This window comes from Pelmatolapia mariae, linkage group LG20 (genome assembly GCF_036321145.2).
Source record: "Pelmatolapia mariae isolate MD_Pm_ZW linkage group LG20, Pm_UMD_F_2, whole genome shotgun sequence".
Taxonomy (NCBI): domain Eukaryota; kingdom Metazoa; phylum Chordata; class Actinopteri; order Cichliformes; family Cichlidae; genus Pelmatolapia; species Pelmatolapia mariae.
In genome coordinates this window covers 16367279-16393940 of record NC_086244.1, presented here as the reverse complement: position 1 = coordinate 16393940, position 26662 = coordinate 16367279, and the positions used below count along the sequence as shown (strand labels likewise).

The following is a 26662-nucleotide window of genomic DNA, read 5'->3' as shown; positions in this document are numbered from 1 at the left end:
GTTTTTGTCTCCTGTATGAAGTCATTCGTCTCTCTGTGCTTTTTGTCTCTTTCTGTCATTGTGTAAAAGTCCGCATGCCCATATTCTGGTATTTCCTCCTCTATTTTCATGGTCTCTTGTCTTGTTTGTGTTATGTTCAGTTGTCTCTTTAGTTAGATTCAGTTCAGCTATCTACTGCTCTCTGGCAGGTAGCTCCATGCCCTCCTGGGTTTTAAATGCACCTTAGAACGCACATCCATCAACACTACATATGAGCGGGCGGAGGGAGGTTTGGAGTCTTCACCCCCCCCCCCCGTTCTCTGTTGCCTGTTCGGACGGAGGGGCTGGGAGGAGGAGTTGGCCGGGGTCTGGAATGTGGGGCCTCACTGCTGCTGCGGAGTCGGGGCGGTCTGCTTGTCTCCACCTCACGGAAAAGGGTAACACCTCCTGGGTCTGGGTGCAGTTTCCCCCTCCAGGGGCAAGGGTACCTAGACCTGGGGTACAGACTACATTTGGGGAGTGTGATTGTGTGTACAGTGTCTATTTATGTCTGTCTCCACGTTGGGTGAGTGTTGAGTAATTGCATATGAGAGCATGAGGGTGGGAATGGATGTTTGTATCTGTGTGTGCCTGTTTGTCTGCGTCTATATGTCAGGTCGGGTATCAGACGCCACCTCTCTAGGGACATCTCAGGCCCTCCAAGGTATGGAGGCCTATCTCCCCCCACCACTCCACCTGCTGGTGGCTGACGCCCTCAGATATCGGTGCATTGGTGGTTCTTGGTGTCCAGGGCTGGGCACTCAGGTACACACCGGCTCACTAGGCTGCTTGTCGGGGCTGGCACCTGTTGCTCAGTCGGGCCCCTTCGGTGGGTGGGGTGCCCTCAGCCCCTGGGCCTGGGGCTCGGTCACTCTGGCACAGCTGGCTGCTGGCGGGGCTCACGGGCACGCCACTGCAACCCCCTCTGACTTCTGCTCCGTGGCTGCTGGGTGACCACTCATCTGGGACTCTCCTCAGCTCTTTCCAGGAGAGTGGCTTGGTTGCCCCTCCGTTGGTCTTCCTTGGACTCTTGCGCTCTGGATGTCTGGAGCCTGGATCTCCTCCATACCTGCTTCATGCCCTGGAGGACGGGGCTATGGCTCCCCACACCCTCTAGCAGATCATTACATGAAGGAACGTTTTGAATACAAGCGCGCTCATGCTCACAGGTGTGCACACGGGTGTTCACAGACACAAACTACACCCTTTTTGGCTCCTACCTCAAAGCACACTGTGCGTTGTCGATCCTACATGCTGCACAATAATATCCAATATTTAGTATTTACTGTTATATACACATAGATTATCGCGATGATGTTGTTTATTATATCGCTCTCTTTTTTGCTTGTTTTCTCTTCTTGATTTCTTTTTTCTCTCTCAACAGGTGATATATATATATATCCTCTTCCCCGCTGTTTTTCTTTCCCTCCCTCTCTTTCTTTCTCCCTTTCCCTTCCCCCAGTCATGTCTGTCCCGTATGTAACAACTGAAAATAAAAAAAATAGACAATAAAAACAAAGGTCAATCAAATGGACCGATACGGCAAGGCTGGGATGGTCCATTTGGTAAAGTAAATCTGTTGGGCATCTTTCTTGGCCTTTAGACAATAATTCTGATGCAAAAGAACCAAACGGGATAGGCAAAAAAAAAAAAGAAAAAAGATTCAGTTCAGCTGTGTGATTTTTCCTCATGTGTTTCGAGCTCTCCTAATCACCAGCCTTTGTATATATTGTCTCAGGCTCCCATTATCAGTGTTGGTCATCTTCCTTTCTGTGGCCCAAGACTAGTGTTTAGTCCCAGTTTGGGCTCCAGGGTCCAACTTAAAGTTTACAGTCCTGCTTTGTATCTAATGTTTCACGTGTTGTTTTGGATCTTGGGCCTTTGTGTCTGCATTTCAGTCCTCACTCTGCTCTCCACTAAATAACTCATTAACCCATTTTTAACGAAGAGCTATAACATTTTTCAACCAGCCATTCCGACCTCATGGGGCCGTCTGGATGATGAAATATATCTTCACTATTATTAATTTTTTAGTTTTATTTTACTTTTTTTTTCTTTTTTCTTTTTTTTTTTACCTCATAATGGTATCCTATCAACATCAATTTCTTAACAAAATGCCTACTAATTTTAGTTATTGCAATAATTGATACTTATTGGTATTTGTACATTGTTTTTAATATAAATTATTTATTATACAATGATACTATAAACACATACCTTGTTTTTAATGCTCACAGCTTTGCTCCATATTTAGAGTATGTGGCGCTGTATACTTGACTCACTCTGCAAACAAAACAAAATGTTGGGGCAGCATCGTGGTAAATCCTCTATTGAGCTGCCATGCAACACTAATGTAAAAATGTAAAATCCAGCTGCAGCAACATTTAGTTTCAAAAAAGAAAATCACATTTGTTAAAAAACCTTTTGATAATTTTGGTTTCTAACATCAGTCTTACATTAGCAAAACAATATATTGTTTTACTATTTTCCTTTTCTTCTTTGTCCAGTCTTCGTTAATGCCTGATTTTGTTCACCTGATCCTTATTAACTTGGTTCTCTCTGAGCATTTGCTGTCCGTAAACTTGGTCTTTCTCTAATTGTTACATACCCTGAATCTTTTTTTTTTAATCAAAAGGCTGTCAAAATCCCCCTTTTTTCCTTTTTTATATTTGCTTTGCTTTGTCTTCAACTACTTCTGAGATATTTAAATTTATTTACAATTGTTCTCTGAAGAACTCTGTTGAAAACATCTTAAATAAATCCAACCAGCACAAACCCATCTTTTGGTATTAAAATTTTTTTTTTTTTGCTAAAAAAAAAAAAAAAGTCCAGGGTCAATATTTCCAAATAAAAGGTGTGGTTACACTCATTTTTTACGTTATTGGATATGTAGGTGTTTTCCTCAAAATGCAAATGTTTTGTTATATTAGAGTATTTAAATTGCACCACATTTAATGCTCATGAACAGTATGTCTTTTTGTGTACCCCATGAATAAATGTAAATTTAGTGTAAATTTGTCTTAATTTATTTGAAATACCACAGGAGATGTTACCAGAAAATGCTGGAAACATGTTCACAAAGCTTTGGTTCTTTGCTGTCCTCAACCTGAGATATTTTTGATACTAGAGCTCTGTAACATGTACTGATAACATTAGCCGAAAACCTCAGTGCAACACGCTTTTTTTTCCCCTTATCTTTTTTTTTTTTACTCTACACAGGAACTGCATTGTCCTAACTAAAATATAAATGATTGCTGATGCCTGCCTATATAGGAAAATATTAATTTTGTACATACAGACACAAATCAGTGTATTGAGATGACCGTGTCACAAACTGCCATGATCCTGTGTTAGATGGATTCTCACACCAGTGGGGCAAAATTTCTGCTGCTGCTTGAGTAATTTTATCATTTCTGTGTGTTTGGACTTTTAAAAAGTTTCACCTTAATATCTTTCTTATTGTCGTATTTATTTGGGTGTGCTGAGTGCATTTTGAGCCTTCACAGGAGAGCACGGTCCTTTACAAGAAGCTGTTAAGCAAAGTAACAGGTGGTTTCTGGCTGTATGTTGACTTTTTTAAAGCAGACACGTCTGGATTGTGTGTGTGATTGTGAGGAAAAACACTCTCTCTAGAGGTTTGCTTTAACGACATTAACTCTTGCTGCAGCACGAGCCCGTGAAGGTGTACAACTGATAGAAGTCTGTTAGGAGGCGAGGAAGAGAGGGACAAAAGTTTGTGCTGTGTTTTATTTTATTCAAAGCACAGATTAAAAAATTGGCCGGTCTGGAAATAAAGACCATGATAATGTGCATGCAACTTTTTTCCAGGGTGTGTGTGTGTGTCTGAATAATGTTATTTCACAATTATTTATTCAAATCAGTTTTGACACTTATTTTTACTACATTTTTAACAGTGAAAACATGTATGCGTATTCGCTCTCCAGCAGTTCATTATCCTGGGATGTTGCTCCTGCTCCTTTTCATCCTCCTCTGGTTGACCTACTGCTGAATTTGGCCCAGGAGAGACTTTATGTATGGAGGCAATTACAGCAGAAGGCCTATTGAAATGTCTTTGCCCCTACACCTAATCCATGAAGCCAAAGAAGTCACAGGAGCCCAGAGGCCAGGACATGGACCCAAACACAGATTCGATCATAGGAACCGCCAAGCCACAGTCGCTGGATTCTTGGCTCCCGTGAAGAGATGTTCATTTTCACATCGGAGTTTATTGAAGATTAATGTTGTTGTTGTTGTTGTTTTTTAAGTTTTTAGGTTTTTTAAGTTTGATTCTGTCAGTTATGCCGTACTGTGATTAAATTAGAACTGGCCTGGTGTATAAAGTATGCCATGAACACTTTTATGCCTGAGATCACTAAAAGCGATTGAATGATTTATAAAAATATTTTTGTTCCAGCTGTTGCTTCAATTTGTCCTTAACACTTATCCTCACATCTGTGATGGGACACGAGGAGAGGATGTGAGAACTGATAAATTGTAAAAATGTGTGCATATAAATGAAGCTCGCTGACTAAGCTAGCTAACATTAGCTGATCTGATGACTCCACTAAATATAGTTAATTTTAAAAAAAATGAATAAATACATAAACTAAATGGCTTTTCAGGTGCTAATGTCATAGACTGCAAACTGCAGTCTAGAAGTTATCACTTGGTTGGTTTAGATTTTACTCAGGTTCAATGATGATTTCTTTGCTTTGAACTGATTCCAGCTCTGTTTAATTACAACTATTTAAATGTTGAAGATGCATTTTAACTTTTACAGCCAAGGACAACAAAAGACTAGACTGACTTACAAAAAGTGATGCAGACATTTATTAGCAGTACACAAACTCACATTTAAAAAAACAAAAACCAACACAACATAAAGCAACATCATCTGCACAGCTCTTGATATGCTTCACAATCTGCAGTGAGAGTACCAACAGGAAGAGGCGTGGACTCCCCCATCTGAAACTGGAGGTCATTCAGCTGTAATCAACCAGTAGGTCCTGCACCATTAAACAGCTTAGTAACAACTGTTGGTTTTTAATCTGCAGTAATACACAGTGTATTTGTTGTCAGTCAGCTCAGTGTCTGTAAGATCTAACGTAGATTAGTTTGAAGAAAAAACAACATTTACAGAGTCACAACAATAAATCTATCTTCGTTATTATTCTGCTAACATGCATTTAATGGAAATTGAATTGCTGTACTTTCAGCGCTATAAGGTGCTCTTAAAATCCTGTAATTTTCAAAAAAAAATCGGCAGTGCACCTTATGTATGCATTCTGGTTGTGCTTACTGACCTTGAACAGATTTTATGTGGTACACAGCGCTCAAATCTGTCAAAAAATGTTTTAGTACGACTTTGGTAAGCAACAAAGCTGCACCGCTTGATGGATTGTCGGAGCATTACGGCTACCGTAGTCAGGAGCCTCGCAGAGTAATCTGGGTCCAAAACTCCATCCACTCAGGTCCCAAAGTCAAACGAAAAACTGTCTAAATTCTTTCATCTTTAATAAAAATGATCAGCATTGCTGCTTTACCAAGTGTAGCAATTAAGTTTAACATCCAGGCATCCAAGAAAACGGAATTTATTCAATTTAATGGAATTAGAAGTTAGCAGGAAGTTAGCACCTATCATGTTTAGGTGCTATATCACCTAAACATGATTTAGCATGTTCTGTCTGAGAGATTTCTGAAAAAATTAAAACATACAGCTCTGCTATCACTTCCACTATAAATGAAGACAGAAAATTAAACAGCAGTGACGTTTGTAGGGTTACTGAAGTTGGACTAGCTGGTATATAATGATGTGCTACATGATCGCTAGCGAGACAGCTATGTTAGCATAACATAAACACAGTGAAGCTGGAGGATGAACACTAACTTTTTTCGACTCGATAAAAGATAACATGAGGGTTCCCGATGGTTAGGGAAAAATGCAATCGCATGGCAGGATGCTATAAACAGACCAAACTTCAGTCAAGAGAACAACTGAGATAATCCATCCACAATATGAGGTTAGTCATTAACATACTGCAACAACATGGGAATAGAGCAGCTGCGAGAGAATTCAACATTAATGAAACAATGGTACGGAAGTGAAGGAAGCAAGAAAAATGACATGAATAAAGTTTGACTTATCTGACTGTTTTCTTTTGCTTATTGCGCCTTATAATCCGGTGCGCCTTATGGTCCAAAAAATACAGTAATGAAAACCCAATGAAAGTACTGCAGGTGTATAAACACTGAGGATAATAAGAGAAATGTAAAAATCAAACCAAATACTGAGGGTTCAGTCACGTCATCAGTCTTCAATGTCAACACTGGAAACGGCACCAGGAGGCTTGCACTTCATCCTGTTGTTGCTGCAGAGTCGTGATTTTGTTGCTTTTTACGTTTTCTGTAAATCAATAGACCACTGACAACAACCACCGCTGTAGAAGAAACTAGCACACCAACTATCAGTCCAACAGATCCATCTTCCTCCCATCTGTCCTCTCTGCGTCCTCCTGGTGGATCTGTAGGTGAGAAACAGGTGTGAGGGACAGGAAGGTGATCACTGAAGCACAGACCAGAATCAATTTCCTCTTCAAACTGCACACACTGAACTCAAACTCACCTGAAGGAACAACACTCAGGTTGATGATATTTATGGGGTCAGTCATCAGCCAAGTTCTCTTCATTCGAGTTGTTCCTGTCCTCTGGATGATGCGACACTCATATGTTCCAGCATCACTAATCGTCACATCCTTCAGCACCAATGAGACGTCTCCATCTTTCATCTGGCTATCGTGCAGGTCCACCCGGCCCTTAAAGGATGGATCCTGGTAATCTGGATGAAGTTGGTTGTCCCGGTATAAGATCACATACTCGTCTCTCTTCAGGTCAGGCCTGCTCCACTCTACAACTGAGATCAGGATGTTACTGTTTGGAGCTCGACATGGCAGAGTGACATTCTGTCCAGACTCAGCTGTGATGTTTTTCTGCTCTAAAAGAGGAAACAACACAAAGTAGAGGGGTTAGAGCAATCATTGTACAACTGCTAGCTTCTACAAACAGCCAATCACAGTGAGGATCAGAGAGACCACTGTTGGGTCAGTGTACCGTGCCTCTGAGACTGTGCTGAGCAAACTATGTGGCAGTGGCACATAATGATGAGACATTCCGGACGAGTTGGTTACAATGGGGTCCAGGTATCGCCTCATGCTACAGGTAATGACAATGACACTAGCCAAAAGCAAAACAAATATTCCATATTTATAGTACAGAAAAGTGATTTGTAGTCAGCTAAACGAGGGCTTTTCAGAGAAGTAGTGTTCAGTTAATGTTTGAAGAGATTTTACAAAAGAGTATGGGTGAGATAATGAAGTTCAGGTTTTTAAATGTCACGGGGATTTTCTTAAGAAAATATCCAGGCCTTAAAACCGTCACGGTCCACACTCCAGCCCAGCAGGTGGCGGTAAAGCGTCTTTAAATTAGCGGCAAAGCGTCTTTAAATTAGCGGCAGAAGAAGAAGCAGCAGCTAAACGCGGGATGTCAATAAACGTCTAGAAACTAACTCCTCACAGCACTTCGTTACATTTATTACCCTGACGGTGCTCGCTGCACTACATAGATAAATGGAAAATGTTTTGCCCGTTTTGTGGCGTTAGCTTCAGCCTCTGTACAACTGAGTACACTAAGGGTATGGTACCACATTGTGTTCCAACACTACATTTACAACCCCCTGCCCCCAGCAGACAGAGCAGTTTGTAAGTAATCAAGAAAAATTGGGACACCTGTAGGAATTGGTAGCATCGACTTTGAAGGCTTGATCAATCTCTACTGTTGCAGAACAGCTTTAAGTTCTTAAAAAATTTCTTGTTCCCTGAAAAAGGCTTTTTTTGTAGGATTCTGAAATAAAAAATTTAAAAAAGAAGAATCGGTGTGTTCTAAAACATTTTACCAGTAGTGTAAATCAGTGCACACAGATTACAGAACAAAACCATGCCATGGTACAATTAAATATGCAGTCCCCTCATTATAAGTTACTGTGTCTCTTCAGTGCAGCCACTGTTGGCCTTTATTCATTGAACAAAAAGCTTTATTCATTGGTGACTCATTCTGAAAACTACAGATGCTGCAGGCAGTAAAGTTCTTTGGTCTCTGTGGTCAGACATGGATTGGAGTCAAAACGTTACAAGGCCACAGACACCACCCAGCCTGGTGTTGCCTTAGCATAGCGTTGCCTTGCGTGTATCACAACCACCACCACCGCTCAGCCTCGTGTCAACACACAAAGAAACTCAGTCATTATGAAAATAATTCTTCAAGAAACAGTATTTATATGTAAAATGGGCGGATACTACTACTTCTATAAACCAAATGTGAATGTTGTTTAAGAAATAACGCTCACCTGCAGAGACAAGCATGACAATGCTGAAAAACCACAAGAACCAGCGGAACAACGCAAATGACTCGGCAGCCATTCTCATGCTTTCTAGATTGGCTGACTGTATGTTGTTTTATGAGTATGTTATTGTTTCTGTAAATGCCACAGGCTACTTTAAAATCTCACTAAAGGAATGCCAAAGTCACAAACCACGTTTCCAGCAGTGCGCCGCCATTACTGTTCAGGAAGAAATTTAGCTGAAAACGTCATCACATGCAATTTTTTTTTATAGACAGCACAACTTTAGAACTGATGTATTTCACGTGGAAGAGTGTTTTGGGTGAGAGAAATAGCAGTCCTGAGACCTAAACTATTTCAGATGCTTTATTAATTTTCTCCTAACTATTTGTAATGAGCTTATATTCCTGTCTGGCCCAACTAAGCTTCCTTTATTAACTGGAAGATGTAACATAGATGTTACTTACTTAAAAAAATAAAAATCCTGGGTTTCAGAAGGTTAAATATTATTCACAACTCACCTACTTTTCCATCCAGTTTTCAGAAACTGCATTCTAAATTAGTCTTGCATGTCTTCATATTTCTTGGTGGATGCTAATAAGTTAAATAAAAAACAACCTGGCAGAGAAAAAGCTGCTGATAACAATTTGAACCTCTGTAAATGTGAATTCTTACCTTTTTTTAAAATGTGTATTGTGTTAGTTTGTTCTTTCTCTGAAGCTCAGGTGGTCACAGCAGGAAAGTGTTATCCTGATTAAGCTGGAGTCATGTTAATATATTCATTTAGTGATGGTCACAGAGCGGTCAGTTTACTAAATATATTGTTTACAGAGATACAGAAGGTTGTTTCAAAACACTAACTGTTGCTCTGAAGAGATATCTTAACTCCTCAAAAACCCTTCTAAATGTCACGATGGAAAAAAACATGGAGAAAACCAAAAATCTACAAGAGAATTAATCATTTGGTCATAAAATAAAGCTTTCGGTGTGGCATTCATCAGCTTCACTTTCCAGACTCAAACACATGGAGAGAGTTTGCTTTTTAAAACTCCTCGTATACTTCATGCTCCTGCCTCTGACCTCAAATTAGTCTCTGTGCTCGGTGATGAAGGAGATGCCAGCTCCAAAAATCAGTCCGAAAGACACAAACTGAATTTTTACTCCATTGTGTTTCAGTATGTGTGATTATTGACATTTATAGTGTATTGGGAATTCCAGGTTCCTGGGGGAATCAGCAGTATTGAGAGTAGTGGGTGTATTAGTGGGTGGTGCTTAGGTAACAAAAGGACATGCACCAAGTGGTACACCTGCGTTTTGCTCAGTGAACGGGGTTGTTTCAACAGAGTCCTCTAAGCCAGGAGTCTCAAACTCCAGTCCTCGAAGGCCGGTGTCCTTCAACTTTTCCATGTGTCCCTGTTGCAACACACCTGAATACAATTAGTAAACAGGTGTCGAACTCCAGGCCTCGAGGGCCAGTGTCCTGCAGGTTTTAGATGTGTACTTGATCCAACACAGCTGATTTAAAAGACTAAATGACTTCCTCAACATGTCTTGAAGTTCTCCAGAGGCTGGTAATGAGCTAATCATTTGATTCAGGTGTGTTGACCCAGGGTGAGATCTAAAATCTACAGGACATGGGCCCTTGAGGCCTGGAGTTTGACATCCCTGAATTAGTAGGTCATTAGCAAGACTCTATAGAACAGGGGTGGGCAATCTCAGTCCACGAGGGCCGGTGTCCCTGCAGGTTTTAGATCTCACCTTGGGTCAACACACCTGAATCACATGATTAGTTCGTTACCAGGCCTCTGGAGAACTTCAGGACATGTTGAGGAGCTAATTTAGCCATTTAAATCAGCTGGTTGGTTCGAGGACACATCTAAAACCTGCAGGGACAGGATGGAGCAGTCTCAAATGGAGTTCAGTCCACTGCTGCCACCTGTGGCCAGGTGCCATAGCCTACAACCAGATTAACTTGTGACACACAGCTGTGCCTGGTTCTATCACCACATTGAGTAGAGGCTGAGTGGCTGCACTTAAATCTGGTGCATTCAAATCTACCCACAAGCATGTTGAAAGATGCAATGCCAGCAATGTGGATTGTCAAAAATTAAACCAATCATTAAGCAAAGACAACAGCGATCATTTCTTTTCTGTTTATTTAGCATGCATAACATTTGTAGTAGCCTTCTGTACAGTCCACGCGCACTGTGTGGTACCACTTTCCATAGCAGTTGCATTCAATCTAAAAGAAAAATTAGATTGTTAGAGTCATTCGTCTAAAGTCAGGCTGTTGAGTGAAGCAACTAAACATATCTGAATGTGCAGGTACTGCACATTTCTGTGCAAAAGTCTTATCTGTGGATTGCTCGATGTTTTCATGCGTCCTTTAGGTGCTCCAGTGTATTTAAGGTGCAAAGGCAGGTTACCTGAACTATAAGTTTTCTGTTGATGCATCAAAGCAACATATCACCCAGTGATGTTGAAGTAAACCATTTAAGGTGCTTCAGTCTTAGGTATTGATTTGGTTATCTTTCACACTGATCAGTTTCTGCACCAGAGCTTCTCTCACCACAGGCATGACAGCTGGGAACGGTCATTTGAAAATATATGCCACAATGAGGATATACATATAAATATTTTAAATGAAGACCCAAATGCATTTTCTTGGGTATACCTGAGTTTTTGAACAGAGAGAGCGCCATGTCCAGTCTGAGCCTGGCAACCCCCTCCTTGTCAACAGTGTATCGTTGTCCCCGATAGAATTTGTTCTGCAAGCTGACCATTTTCTATTCATTAGAATCTGTTTATTCAAGTACAATACACCATGAGCATTTTACCTACCTTGCATACAAAGACACCACAGGATGTAATTTCCTGCTGTTTAGGATGGGCGACAGTTGACCATGTCCATTTGCCAATGGCTGGACATTTCCTCCTAACCAGACCTTTGTACAAAAACGGGTACTATTGTTACTGAACTTCACTCATTGCAAGAGCCTCATGTAATTCACATGTACAAGTTAATAGAAATGACTACTGTGGTTAACATTAACTCTTTTTGCTCACCTTGTTACATCCTTGGACTGTAGTGTCTGTTGTTGCAGACTGCCCCAACTGCCACATCATACTTCAGCAGATTCAGCTACAAAGTGAAAATCTTGAAATTAAATTATGAATAGTCTTAAATTAGAAAGTTTAAGTTTCAAAGCCAACTCATCTTTCTGAGACCTTTTGTGGACCCCTGCCAAACTGATGTCATTAAACATGAGTCCATAATTAATGCAGCATTTTTTCGCTCCACCATCGTCAAATAGGCACAAACATTACACCATCATTCCCTTCCAATAAGGTGATCACTAATTTGGAAAAAGTTTACATACCTCACTTTCCAACTCTTTCCCTGGGGCCAAGTCAACATTTTCAGAAAATAACTTCACCGTCTCCTTAGTCATCATTTTCTGGGTGATAGCAAGACTGCACCGGTGATTTCCCCTAACAGGAAGGTGGTGACACTGGTGGTGCTGATGGCCCCTCACAAGGAGCAAACACTTCCTTCAGTTTTGCTTGGACCCTCTCTTCAGGCTGGAAGTAGTGTGTCAATTGGTCTGTGTTAATCTTGAGAGTTCTCTTTCCCTTCTCTGACACCAAGTAAGCCCTTTTGCCCTCCGGCTTCATAATTTTAAAGGGTCCCAGCAAATCCAAATCGCCACATTTCCTCTCTTCTTGCCTTATATTTTTCCGCAAAACAAGGTCTCCCACCTGAAAACTATCCTCCTCTCCCTTTTTTGCTTTTCTCCTGCGGATATTTTCTTGGCTGCTTTTGGCATTTTTGGTCACTTCAGCGTACACCACCTCCTGGGATTTTAGGCCCTCACAAACTTCATTGGAAATGATGGTACAGACCCTTTCTTCTGTTATCTGCCAAAATAGAGTGACACCGAGTAACTGGATTAAAACATTTTCCCTCGAGTGCATTATAGCATTTTACATGTATTCCTTTGGGATCTCCAATGGATACCTTGCCTCCCTGCTGAACATGAGGAAAAAGGGGCTTTATTTTGTAGTCACCTGCTTTTTTGTTCTGAGCCCGAACATAGTCAACTGCAGAAATTTGTCCCAGCTCTTTGACTGGTCAGTCACCAGTTTATTGAGGGATCTGAAATTTGGTAGCATGAAAAAGAAAAATATACTCAATATGCAGTTATGTGACGTAGTTATTCACTAAATACACTAAATATAAATGGCAGTAATGTACCTCTGGATTGTGCCATTTAATTTTTCCACAAGGCCATTTGTTTGGGGATGACATGGTGAGCAGAGGCTTCTTTTGATGCCCAGTTTCACACAGGCCATAGTTGACCTTGAAAAGTTGATCACATTAGTCATCACAGCTGAAATTACATATTTGCATCATTTATTAATGTTGTACCTTGTGGGAAAACTCCGAGCCCTGGTCTGTTAGCAGTTTTTTAGGTGCACCAGATTTGTAAAAGAAATCAAGAATACATTGGTGACCTCATCTGCTGTTTTACTTTTTAGTGGGTAGGCCTCTGTCCATTTGGTGAAATAATCAACCATGACACAAATATATTGATTACCGCCATTTGTTAAATCAAATCAAATTAAATCAAAATTTATTTATATAGCACATTTAAAAACAACAGTTTTGATCAAAGTGCTTCACAAATTAAAAAATAAAATAAAATAAGACAGATAAAAATAAGATAAGACAGATACAACGCAGGAGGAGACAACCATAAAAACCAACCAAATGATAATCAAACTATCTTACATCAAAGCCAGAGAAAACAGATGGGTCTTTAAACGAGATTTAAAAGACTGAACAGTCTCAGAAGAGCGAATGGCAATAGGGAGGTTGTTCCACAGTCTAGGAGCTACAATGGCAAAGGCACGGTCACCTCTGGTTTTCAACCTAGACTTAGGTTGCATTAAGAGCATCTGGTTAGAAGATCTTAGTGCTTTTATAGGATTATACAAATGAAGAAGTTCTGTTAAATAGCTAGGGGCCGTGTTATTTAAGATTTTATAAGTGAATAAAAGAATTTTAAAATCAATGCGAAATTTCACAGGAAGCCAGTGTAACTTGGCTAAAACTAGCGTCATATGATCATGCATTCTCGCACCCGATAAAAGGCGTGCAGCAGAGTTCTGTACTAATTGCAACCGGTGAAGAGAGGAGTGAGGGAGGCCTAAATAGAGGGAGTTACAATAGTCCAGTCTAGAGGTAATGAATGCATGAATAAGCTTTTCAAGGTCCTTGTGGGAGAGAAAAGGCTTAGCTTTAGCAATTTGACGTAGCTGATAGAAGCTGGATTTAACCACAGTAGATACTTGTTTCTCTAATTTTAAAGAGCTATCCAGGAGTACCCCAAGGTCTCTTACAACGTTGGAGAGGTAGCTAGCAAGTGGGCCAAGGGTAACAGTTAGCTGGTTCAATGGAATATGGCTGTCAAAGACAATAACTTCTGTTTTACTGTCATTCAAGGATAGAGAGTTTTGCGATAGCCAGGTTCTCGCATCATGAAGACAGTTAAACAATTTGTTAAGGTTAGTTTAGCCACAAGATCCATCCCAACGAGCTCAAAGGGCTCTGTGAACTATGAGGGCAAAAAGACAAGTGTATTATATTACGTTTGAAGTATTTGAATAGTATCAACTATTCTGTCTGTGTTACTGTAACTCTATTGGAATGTATCATTTTTCCCTTAGTATTGCCCTGGTTACATTGGCATTGTGGACACTGAGCAACCTATTCACAAATAGAGTAACATTAAATTCTTAAAAAATATTTCTTTTCATAATAATCAGCACAATGACTTATAGCTGTAGAGAATGTGTTAGACAAAAGCAACATAGTACAAACAAAGAAAAGCACAGTAAAACCACACACATGCTCATTTTGAAGAAATGTACTCACACATTTTTGAATGTCCCCTTCCATGCCAGGCCAGTAATAGTGTGCCATGATAGCCTGAGTCTTCTTCCATCCACAGTGTCCACCAAAGTGACTGTAATGAAATATCCTTAAACATTTCTCTTGCCTCTTTGGCAGAGCAGACCACTTTCACCAAGTGCTCATTTTTAGTTTTCCTTCCGCCTGCATATGTAATACAGGTCTCCATCTAGATCAGTGGTTCTTAACCTGGGTTCGATCGAACCCTAGGGGTTCGGTGAGCCGGTCTCAGGGGTTCGGCAGAGCCTCCACCGCAGAGGTCACAGAGGTCCAGACACACCCGAATTATCGTGTAAATTTGTGATGACACGCCCCCTTCTGGCCATCACTGGCTGCAGACTGTCATGCTACACTGCTTGGCCAATCAGGGCTGCGGGGAATGTAGCGCGCGCAGTAGTCAACAGGTGAATGTAGTGGTAGTACTTCGTGTGATTTATTTTAACATTTTAATCCATACTAACTATGTCGGGCAAAAGAAGAAAGTGGTCGGACGAATATGTACAGTATGGATTCACATGTATCACGGAACGTGATGGGAGTGAGCGTCCTATCTGCATGATTTGCAACGCCAAGTTGAGCAACTGTAGTCTCGCACCGGCAAAACTAAAGGAACACTTCTTGAAGCTGCATGGAGACGGGGAATACAAGAACACAACACTTGCTGAGTTCAGGGTGAAGAGAGCCAGATTCGGTGAAAGGCCCACTCTGCCTGCTCTTGGATTTGTAGCCGTTAACAAACCGATCCTCACAGCATCGTACGAAGTTGCTTACCTGATCGCAAAGCAGGGCAAGCCACACACCATTGGTGAAACACTCGTGAAACCAGCTGCGTTAAAGATGGCAAATCTGATTCTCGGAACAGCGGCCGAAGGTAAATTATCCCAAATTCCTCTTTCAAATGACACCGTCAGCGACAGAATAGAAGACATGAGTAAAGACATCTTGGCTCAAGTAGTCGCTGATCTGATTTCAAGCCCGGCAAAATTCAGCCTTCAGCTCGATGAGAGCACAGACGTTGCTAATCTAAGCCAGCTTACTGTTTTTGTGGACTATGTGAAAGATGACATGATAAAAGAAGATTTTTTATTTTGTAAGCCTCTTACAACAACAACTAAGGCAGCCGATGTGAAGAAGCTTGTGGATGACTTCTTCAGAGACAACAATCTTTCATGGGACATGGTTTCTGCAGTTTGTACGGACGGAGCTCCAGTCATGCTAGGAAGAAACTCTGGCTTTGGTGCGCTAGTAAAAGCCGATGCACCACACATCATTGTGACTCATTGTATTTTGCACAGGCATGCATTGGCAACAAAAAACTTTCCTCCAACAATGGCAGAAGTATTAAAAACTGTGGTGGAATGTGTGAACTATGTGCGAAATAGTGCTCTGAGGCACCGCATTTTCAGCGCATTTCAGCTAAGAAAGCCCTGGATTTTTTTATACCATTTGTTACAACATATCTTTGCGAGCAATCCTTTTCGACGATGCTGGACATAAAAACGAAGAAAAGGAACAGACTTTTCTGTGAAAATGACATGAGACTGGCACTTGCCAAGGTGAAGCCACGCATATCTGAACTGGTCTCTCAAAGGCAACAGCAGAAGTCACACTGATTTGCAGGTATGTAATTTCTTGTAAGTTCATGCATTGTGTTGGTTTTGTTCTTTGAACAAGGTGATGTTCATGCACGGATCATTTTGTGCACCAGTAAAAAAACATATCTATGTCTTGAATTTGAAAAAAAAAAAATTTCACTAAAGAGGGGTTCGGTGAATGCGCATATGAAACTGGTGGGGTTCGGTGTCTCCAACAAGGTTAAGAACCACTGATCTAGATTAAGCATGTAAAGGCGAAACACCCCCCCCCCCCCCCCCCCAAAAAAAAACCCAAATGATCACATGAAATCAGAATAGTACACTTTGATAGTTTACATCCATTGTACTCACCATTTATCCTGAAGGTCTCAGCTCTTCTCTTGATTGTAAGTCTTTCTCTGCTTCTTGACCCTTCAGGATAGCGATTGTGGAGTTTGAACTCCAGAAGCTCCCTCACAAGTTTGGGCTCCATTTCCCCCACCTACACCTGTCCACTTATCTATCACATCTGATAACTTACCTACTCCGCTGTACCACAAACACACAGACTCACAAAAAAAGGAAGCAAACCAACTGACACACACTTTCTTAAATCCACTCACTCTCACAAGCGCTTCTCAATCACCCTGGCTATAATTGCTTTCTAACCACTGTAAATTCACTGTAACTACTATCTCCTCATAAACCCCCAAAGGTTTGTTTTACTCACCAACCTTATACAGACTGTGTATAACTACCAATTCTCTCCAGCTGTGCTTATCAATTACCTATATTGGCTCCATTTGAGACTGCTCTGGCTGCTATGTGATACACCAATAGATCAGCTACAGACTGAAGATCATATGCAAGTTTTGAAAATTAAACTATGAATATTCTTAACTTAGCTTTAAAACAAAAAAAATTCTAACTGTCCTCAAAACTCAAAACCACAAAACAAACCAACTGACACACCTGAGTCACCCACTTTGTTAAATCCACTCAAGCTCCACTCACTCTAACTGGCTCTGTTTATTACTAATCACTGTGTAACTGCTGTAAATTCCCAGTAACTACCATCTCCCTACAAATGTTTGTTAAATTAACCAAACTTATACAGACTGTATATAACTATAAACTCTCTCCAGCCATGTTGATGAATTACCTATATTGGATCAAAATGTTCATTTCCAGAGAAAAGAAACAGACTATGCTAACAAGATGTGATGTTACAGCACCAGTGAAATATTAATGTGTAATATATTTATTAGATACATATTTGTTTGTTGTGAAATAACATCAAAAAAAAGAGTGGTGATTTCTAAAACTTCAAGTGTATGATAAGCTGAAAATAAATACACAATTGTATTTCATGTAGTTGAATGGTTTATTGGAAAGAACAGAAAACACTGAAAGTTACAAAAGTACTCCATTTGAGACTGGAGCTGCTATGTGATACGTCAGTAGATTAGCTACAAATTTAAGATCATATGCAGGTTTTGGAAATTAAACACATGACAAACCAACTGACAGACCTGAGTCACTCACTTTCTTAAATCCACTCACTCTCACAAACTCGACTCAATCACACTGGCTCTGTTTAGGTTTAGACCCTGCACTCTTTACACACACAAAGATTTACTGAGCAAGAACAAAGGGGAGGGAAGATAGAAGGGTATTTAGATTAAGTGCTTAAGCTCTCAACTCTGTTAAGGGTCAGACACATCAAACATGACCATTCTCACTCGAAGATGAACTTCAGTAAAAGTGCAGCTGGTGATGACCAGCCAGCCAGCCAGTCAAAACACCATAATGACATAACAGTGACACACACAGTAAGACTGTTGCTGAATGCAGACACACACACACACACACATACACATATGACACCACCTCCTGACCATCCCCAGATCCTGCCTGATCCAAACTGAACCCGTCTGTTTTCTGGAGCATGCCAGGCTCGAGACATCTTCAGATGCTGAACTTTGGCAGCCTGAGCCCTGATAAAGCCCATTCCACACAAAGAAGTTCAGATGTGCCCAGAGTTGCTCTAAAAACAAGAAAGGCAAAACAATATAAGTGCCTTATGGAAGAACAAACCTGCTCAGCTGGACATTCAGCTCATTGATTTAGTTTCTTTTAATATGTAAATATTGAAATTTGTTTCAATTGGAAGCTTATTTTGAATGTAGTTAAGAGCTTCTTAGAACTGAAGAAGCTTCTCGGATGAGAGGTGAAATGTCTTCAAGCAACTTTAAGAAGTCCAGACGCTTTTCTTTGCTAACTCCTTTGACTACGATGACCTGGATGACTGAGAACCTTCACAGACTTAAGAGTGGGCCCAGATATAAAATATGAGCAGTGTTACACCAGAGGTCATAAATACAGCAAACAAGCATTTTCATGATACTACAACAAAACAGCAACTTCAATTCATTTATTTACACAGCACTGAATCACAACAACAGTTGCCTCAAGATGCTTTATATTGTACGGTAAAGACCCTACAGTAATACAAAGAAAACACAGAAAACCCCAACAATTGTATGACCCCCTATCTGGTCTTTAAGTCTGATGTCATTAGCCGTTTCCAGGCCCAAACTCTGCTTCAGGTCTCAAAGTCAAACGAACACTGCAGCATCACTGAGAATTACAAACTGTCTAAATTCGTTCATCTGTAATAAAATGAGTCAGTGTGGCGGGTCTACCAGGTGTAACAATTAAGTTTAACATCCAGGCATCCATGAAAACAGAATTTATGAAATGTAATGGAGTTAGAAGTTAGCAGGGAGTTAGCGCGCTAGTTTCCACCTAAACATGATTTAGCATGTTCTGTCTGAGATATTTCTGAAAAAAATCAAACATGTAAACATGCTCTGCTATCGGCTCCGACATAAATGAAGACAGAAAACTAAACAGCAGTGACTTTTGTAGGGTTACTGAAGTTGGGCTAGCCAGTATATAATGATGTGCTATGTGATCGCTAGCGACACAGCTATGTTAGCATAATATAAACAGCTGGAGGATGAACACTAACTTTTATCCACTCTCCCCTCGGTGGTAACTAGGTTCTGCATTAAATCTTTGCTTTTTCCATGTGAGGTTTTGGATTCCGTTTAATTTTGTGTTTGTGCAACTAGTGATCAGCGTTCGGCGAGGAAGTCTGTTGCCTGCCTGTCCTCCTGCCTGATTGCCTCCCTCCCTTGGATTCCCTCCACGGACACCTCTCCCCTCCAAGCTCCACGGTCCAGCTCTGCCTGTAAGCCTCGGCAATTAATGCAGTCTAGCTGTCTCGCTCCGGGTAACCTGCGTGCTATTAATTGTGTCTCCCCTTTCTCTTGCAGTTTCCCCACGGCGCTCCTGGGCGCCGCACTCCTTGTTTTCCCCCACAGCGTGAGCCTTAGTTTTTCATTTCCCCGACTTCGTTAAAGATTCCTGAGTTAATAAATCTGTACATAGTTCTGAGTTTTGGTGTTTTGAGTCTGCTTTTTGGGGTGCACTTACCTGTACACTCTGTGATCCGTGACATAGTCATTAATATACTGCTGCATGAGCTGGGCTGTAGTTGCATCATGAGGTTTTAAAAACTAAGCTTTAAAATGAATAGCGGTAATAAAAACAGAGAGAGGCCGACAGAGGTCACTGCCTTTTTTTAGGGGTTTGTTCAGATTAAATAGCGCAAGATACAAAGAATTAAAAAATGTTAAAAACACAACACCCTTAATAAACACAGAGTAGTTTCAACCCGGAAGCAGGTATGTCATCACTTAAAGACCAGATGAGCGAAGAGCTTTGGCGACAGTGGGAAGGAAAAACTCCCTTTTAGCAGGAAGAAACCTCCAAAAGAAACAGGCCCAAGAAGGGGTGGCCATCTGCCGAAGCAGGGGTTTGAATTCGATTTTGAATTTAACAGGATGCCAGTGAAGGGAAGTCAGTATTGGAGAAACGTGATCTGGCTTTCTAGTCCCTGTCAGTACTCTTGCTGCAACATTTTGGATTAACTGAAGGCTTTTCAAGGAGTTTTTAGGACATCCTGATAATAATGAATTACAGTAGTCCAGCCTGGAAGTAATAAATGCATGAACTAGTTTTTCAGCTTCACTCTGAGACAGGATATTTCTAATTTCAGTGATATCATCATCATCATCATCATCATCATCATCTTCTTCTTCTTCTTCTTCTTCTTCTTCTTCTTCTTCTTCTTCTTCTTCTTTATTTATAAAGCACTTTAAAACAACCACAGCTGATTCAAAGTGCTGTACATTGGAATATAATAATAAAATTACATAAGATATAAATAAAAGCCAAATAAAGATTTAAAAAAAAGTAAAATAAATAATTAGTTAGTTTTTCTTGTATTTAAATTAGTTATTAACTAAGTCTCACTGAGGTCAGAAGCCAAAGAATAAAAATGGGTTTTAACACGTGTTTTAAAAGCAGACAGTGAAGGGGCCTCTCTAACGTGCAAGGGCAAGTTATTCCATAATTTAGGAGCAAGGATAGAACAGGCCCTGTCTCCTCTGAGCTTCCTCCTGGATCTTGGGACTTCTAGGAGCAACTGGTCAGCTGACCTACGAGACCGACAGGGTGTGTAGGGATGAAGAAGTTCAGAGAGGTAAGGCCGGGGCAAGATTGTTAAAGCATTTAAAAACAAAGATAAGAATTTTAAAATGATCTCTAAAGGACACTGGCACCCAATCCAGTGAGGCCAGCACAGGGGTTATATGCTCTCTCTTATGCTCTTTTTTATATTGTGCAATGGAGGAAAGCAGTCCTACATATTTATTTAATATGTGCATTGAAGGACATATCCTGGTCAGAAATTACTCCAAGGTTCCTCACAGTGTTACTGGAGGCCAAGGTAATGCCATCCAGAGTAAGAGTCTGATTAGATACCATATTTCTGAGATTTTCAGGGCCGAGTACAATAACCTCAGTTTGATCTAAGTTAAGAAGCAGAAAGTTAGAGGTATAAGAGGTTTAAGGCATTCCTGTAGTTTAACTAATTGGTGTGTGTTATCTGGCTTCATGGATAGATAAAGTTGAGTGTCATCTGCACAGCAGGGAAAATGTACCATTTGCCTTCTAATGATACTGCCTAAGGGAAGCATGTGTAATGTAACAAAACAAACAAACACAACGCCAAAGAGAAACACTGACTTGCACTTACTGATGCAAGTCAGTGTACTTTTACATGCAGACTTGTCAGGGATCTATGTTACAGATCATTCTCTTGAAAACTGAATCTACTGATTTGATCCAAGGATCTTATTCTTGTGATGGAATTATAGGAATGACCAGAGGAGGGGAGCGGTATGTCTTGGTATGCATCCATTTAAAAAGTCAGAACTGCAAAAAGACATAAGAGCCGTCTTCAACTCACATTAGTGTAGAGACGTTACTTCCTGCCAGCCATGGCTGGATGGTATATAAATATATTCTTCTCTATTTGCTGTCACTCAAAAACACAGTTGTTTTGTTTTGTTTTTTTACATTCTACTCTGCAACACAGCAGTTAAACCTGCCCTTTAGCAGGTTGTTGGAACTGCAGCTGTTATTTCTTGTAACACATACACTCAATATTCAGAGGCAGAATTAAGTACGAAACTCTATGTTGAGACATGCCCAATCATCCAGTTTAAGACATCCCCAAATGTTGATTATGTTCATCTGGATGTAGTAAACGTGGTTATCCCAGCTGGGCATTTATCAAAGCCGGGAAGGCACCTAAAGAGAGCTCCAGGTGATCCAGGAGAGAAGGACAACTGCTGCCTAAGCAAAAACCCGTAGTGATCCCTTATGTGTCAGGAGTATCAGAACAGTTGAGACCCAGGGCAGCAGGGTGAAGAGTGTGTGTGAGGGGTGTGTGGGGCCCTCCACAATGCTGGTGGCTTTGTGGATGGAGCAGGTGCTATAAGTGTCCGTGATGGAGGGGAGAGGGGCTCCAATTATCTTCTTAGCTGCTCTCACTATCTGTTGTAGGGTATTGCGATCCAATACGGTACAGTTAGCATACCAGACAGTGATGCAGCTGCTCTTGATAGTCCCTCTGTAGAAGGTGGTAAGAATGGATGATGAGAGATGGGCTTTCCTCAGCTTCCACAGGAAGTAGAGACGCTGCTGAGCCTTCCTGGTTATGGAGGTGGTGTTGAGGGAGGTGGCGATGGCATCGTCTGTTGACCGGTCGGGCCGATAGGTGAACTGCAGTAGGTCCAGTGTGGGTGGCAGCAGGGTCTTAATGTGCCTCATGAGGAACCTCTCGAAGCACTTCATAATGATGGGTGTGACTGCAACGGGACGGTAGTTGTTGAGGCGGGACACTGGGGACTTCTTTGGCTCAGGAATGATAGTGGTGGCCTTGAGGCACGTTGGGACAACAGCAGTGCTCAGGGAGAGTTTGAAGATGTCACTGAGGACATCTGTCAGCTGGTCTGCACATTCCCTGAGCACTCTTCCAGGAATGTTATTTGGACCAGCAGCTTTCCGTGGGTTAACTCTGAGAAAAGTTTTCCTCACATCAGCAGAGGTCAGACACAGAACCTGGTTGTTGTGAGGGGGGTGGACTTCCTCACCAACACATCATTCTGAGCGTCAAACCGTGCATAGAAGTTGTTCAGCGCATCTGGTAGGGAGGCATCACCATCACGGGCAGGTGTTTTCTTCCTGTAGTTGTTAATGGCCTGGATGCTCTGCAACATGCGCCGCGTGTCACTGCTGTCCTGGAAGTGGCTGTGGATTCTTCTGGCATGTGCGCGCTTCGCTGCTTTAATGGCACGAGACAGTTTAGCCCTCGCTGTTCCCAGGGCCGCCTTGTCGCCTGCTCTGAAGGCGGAGTCTCGAATCCTTAGCAGCTCACACACTTATGCAGTCATCCAGGGTTTCTGGTTGCAGGGAGGTCGCCATTTGTTGCGGCCTCCCTGAACATGTCCCAGTCAGTGTGCTCAAAAAAGTCCTGAAGAGCAAAGAGAGCTCCTGCAGGCCAAGTTCTCACCTGTCTCAGAACCGGTATGCAGCGTCTGACGAGCGGTCTGTATGCCAGAATTAGCATAACAGACAAGCGGTCTGAGTGTCTGAGGTGGGGGCGGGGCTTTGCTCTCTATGCACTGGGAATGTTTGTGTAAACAAGATCCAGCGCTTTTCTCCCCTTGTCGCAAAGTCCACATGTGTCAGCAGCAGAATGAGTCCAGGTCCTGCTGGGATTCAGAAAAACCTCTGGATCTGAGTCCTGATGCAAGATCCAGACCCTGTGGAGGTCTTTCTGTTTGAGTGCAGCAGGGCCCGGTTTCTCTCTCCTCCCCCCTCCTGATTGCATCTCTCTCCTGGCCAGTAGGGCGGGTGAAGGTCAGTCGGGGGTGGCAGGAGGGTTGTTGAGTCGGCTTTTGTTCTGCTGCCTTCAGCCGTCCAATCAGCAGCGTGTGAGTACAACTGATCTATGTAAATTACCCACAATGCCTCCGTGTGTCTCACAGGCTCAAAGTGAAAGCAGAGAATGATGAACAGACTCAGACTGGCGCTCTCTGAGCCTCTGTGTCTTCTTACAGATGTATAACTGACCCAGCAGCACCCAGGCATGTTTCTGCTGCTGTTTCCCATCAGTTTAAACGCACTTTAAGCCTCTTCCCCCTTTAACCGTGACTCACACAGCTTCCAGGACGGAGGGCTTTAAATTGCTCACGGGTCCTTGGAGCTGTCGTGTTACTTCGGTAGCACATATACTAAAATTGGAACGATACAGAGAAGATTAGCATGGCCCCTGCGCAAGGATGACACGCAAATTCGTGAAGCGTTCCTCATTTTCCCTTTTAAAAACACGCACAAAATCGGTTTTTGATCATTCTTTAGCTGACTGACTGTAGTGTTAAATCAAGAAGGAAGTGCCTCTGACTCCGCCCCCTGGTGGTCGAGAGTTTAATTTGTGTGTGCTATCTGGCTTCATGGATGGATAAAGTTGGGTGTCATCTGCAGATCAGTGAAAATGTGTTCTGTACCTTCTAATGATACTGCCTAAGGGAAGTTTGTGTAAGGCAAAAAAAAAACCCCATCACAGGAGGCGCAGCTGGAGGTCACACTTTAGCTGGACCAACCTGGAGAGTCAGCACTTGCTCCTTTTGTCTGACCTTTTAAGCTCATAATTGATGTCATATTGACAATTGGAGGCCATTTTGAGAGTTCACGTGGTTAATGAGATTTTTCACATTAATGGCTGTAGCGGGACAAACACGTGTTGGTGCTTCGGAGTCAGACACAATATTAAAATATGTCATTCTTTATGTTAAATTTGATACAAGTATATAAATTTATTCTTCTGTATTTACTGTCATTAAAACACAAAGTTGATCTGAGTTGTACTTCCACTTGAGCAGGACTTTCATTTTGAAGGAAATCCCCTCCATCACCACCACCACCCTATCTGTGGATGGACAGAGATCATGACCAGAAATACTGTGAGTGTTACCCGAACAGAGAAAATCTGATTTTAATACACAAGACTCGCTGAATCCGAATATAGGCAGAGATGAAGTTTGTTTCCTCTGCTGTCTGAGTCAAAATGAATGACATGAGTGTTGAGCCGAATTCCTCAGCAGGCTGCAGTGGCCCTGAGGACTAAAACTGGGGGGTGTTTTTCCACGACCATCTATGGATTACCTTATATTTACTACCTTTCAAAGTAAATTCCATAGAAGAAAATAAGGATAAAAAAAAGAGAAGTGGCTCCTGTGTGCGCCAGACTCCGTTCAATATTTAGCTAAATTACTGTGTCCTTGGTTTGTAACTAAGAAAGTGAGTTTTATAGCAACTCCAAAGTTGTGCATGAATCATGCAGGGAGGTTTTAATGAATTCAGCAATGGATGTTGGTTACAGAGAATTTCTCCTCTGCAGAGATGTGCAGCCCTCATGTAGCATCCCAACCGAAAAACTCAAATAAAAAAAAAACATAAAGGTCAAGTAATCCCCACAGTGTGAGCCGATTTTCTCAGCAGGATGTGTACCTCTGCTTGGAATAATATTTGAAGCCGTATTTTACAAATGTACAAGTTTGTCTTTTGTGAATTAAGCACGTTAATTTGCAATAATAAATGTGTTTTTTCTGACCTACATTTCAAACTTAAAACCATAATTTTTAACCGTTCAGTTCTCCAAACTTTAGTGAAGCTGGGCTAAAGCCTTTCACCGTCACCTGTCCTCCTTAAGATGGGAGATTGTGGGAAGAAAACCGACATAAGCCTGAAAATCTCACAAATATTTTATTCTGGATTTGTAAGCTGACCGACTGGTTTACTCCGTGGTGTCATGAGTCATCTTTGTGACCTTGTTAATGATTTGATCAAAGTAATTTATACTTTTAATGGACATCGGTGATGTGGCTGATTTCCTCCTTTTGCACTCCCACTACGCAGCTTGCAGTCAGACAGCGATGTCCTGAGACTGCTAAATTTTACAATTCTTATATGGAGTCTGGTGAGGTCTGTCGTCTTAAATCAGAGACTCTTATATCTCAGCCCTTGTGGCGGGTTGGTGGAACTGCAGCTTTTATTTTTGTCATTTAAACAAAAGCAGACTTCCTCCTTCAGTTTAACGCAGGAAAATAAAGACAGCAAAGCAGTTTTTAGTCCACACATACACTTAATGTTCAGAGGCAGCATTCAGTATAACAATAATTAAGAGAGGTTTTAAAATAGAGGCCAGATCAGGAGCTGTTTCGGAGGCAGTCAGCAGCAGAATGATGAGCAGAATGAGTCCAGGTCCTGCTGGGATTCAGAAGAACCTCCAGATCTGAGTCCTGATTCAGGATCCAGACCCTGTGGAGGTCTTTCTGTTTGAGTGCAGCAGGGCCGAGTGTCTCTCTCCTCCCCCCTCCTGATTGTGTCTCTCTCCCAGCCAATCATTGCTCCCAGCCTGCAGGGACGGTGGAGGTCAGTCGGGGGTGGCAGGAGGGTTGTTGAGTCGGCTTTTGTTCTGCTGCCTTCAGCCGTCCAATCAGCAGCGTGTGAGTACAACTGATCTGTGTAAATTACCCACAATGCCTCCGTGTGTCTCACAGGCTCAAAGTGAAAGCAGAGAATGATGAACAGACTCAGACTGGCGCTCTCTGAGCCTCTGTGTCTTCTTACAGATGTATAACTGACCCAGCAGCACCCAGACATGTTTCTGCTGCTGTTTCCCATCAGTTTAAACGCACTTTAAGCCTCTTCCCCCTGTAACCGTGACTCACACAGCTTCCAGGACGGAGGGCTTTAAATTGCTCACGGGTCCTTGGAGCTGTCGTGTTACTTCGGTAGCACATATACTAAAATTGGAACGATACAGAGAAGATTAGCATGGCCCCTGCGCAAGGATGACACGCAAATTCGTGAAGCGTTCCTCATTTTCCCTTTTAAACACACGCACAAAATCGGTTTTTGATCATTCTTTAGCTGACTGACTGTAGTGTTAAATCAAGAAGGAAGTGCCTCTGACTCCGCCCCCTGGTGGTCGAGAGTTTAATTTAAGATAAGATAAGATAACCTTTATTAGTCCCACACGTGGGAAATTTGTTTTGTCACAGCAGGAAGTGGACAGTGCAAAAGTTATGAAGCAAAAATTTGAATAAAATAAGAATAAATACAGTACACAACTGTACAGAATAGAATAAAATACTATATACAATAAGATAAAAATAGAATACAAATGCTATATACAACTGAGTAAAAATACAACGATGTGTG

General features: G+C 41.7%; 2 non-coding genes across 2 annotated transcripts; both read left to right on the top strand.

Annotated features, from left to right (window-relative positions):
• The first annotated feature begins 23647 nt into the window (after positions 1-23647).
• LOC134619622 (U6 spliceosomal RNA) lies at positions 23648-23753 on the top strand. The gene has a single exon (XR_010092027.1). It is a non-coding gene; the product is annotated as a U6 spliceosomal RNA (small nuclear RNA).
• Positions 23754-26221: 2468 nt separating this feature from the next.
• On the top strand, positions 26222-26327 carry LOC134619620 (U6 spliceosomal RNA). The gene has a single exon (XR_010092026.1). It is a non-coding gene; the product is annotated as a U6 spliceosomal RNA (small nuclear RNA).
• The last annotated feature ends 335 nt before the right edge of the window (positions 26328-26662 follow it).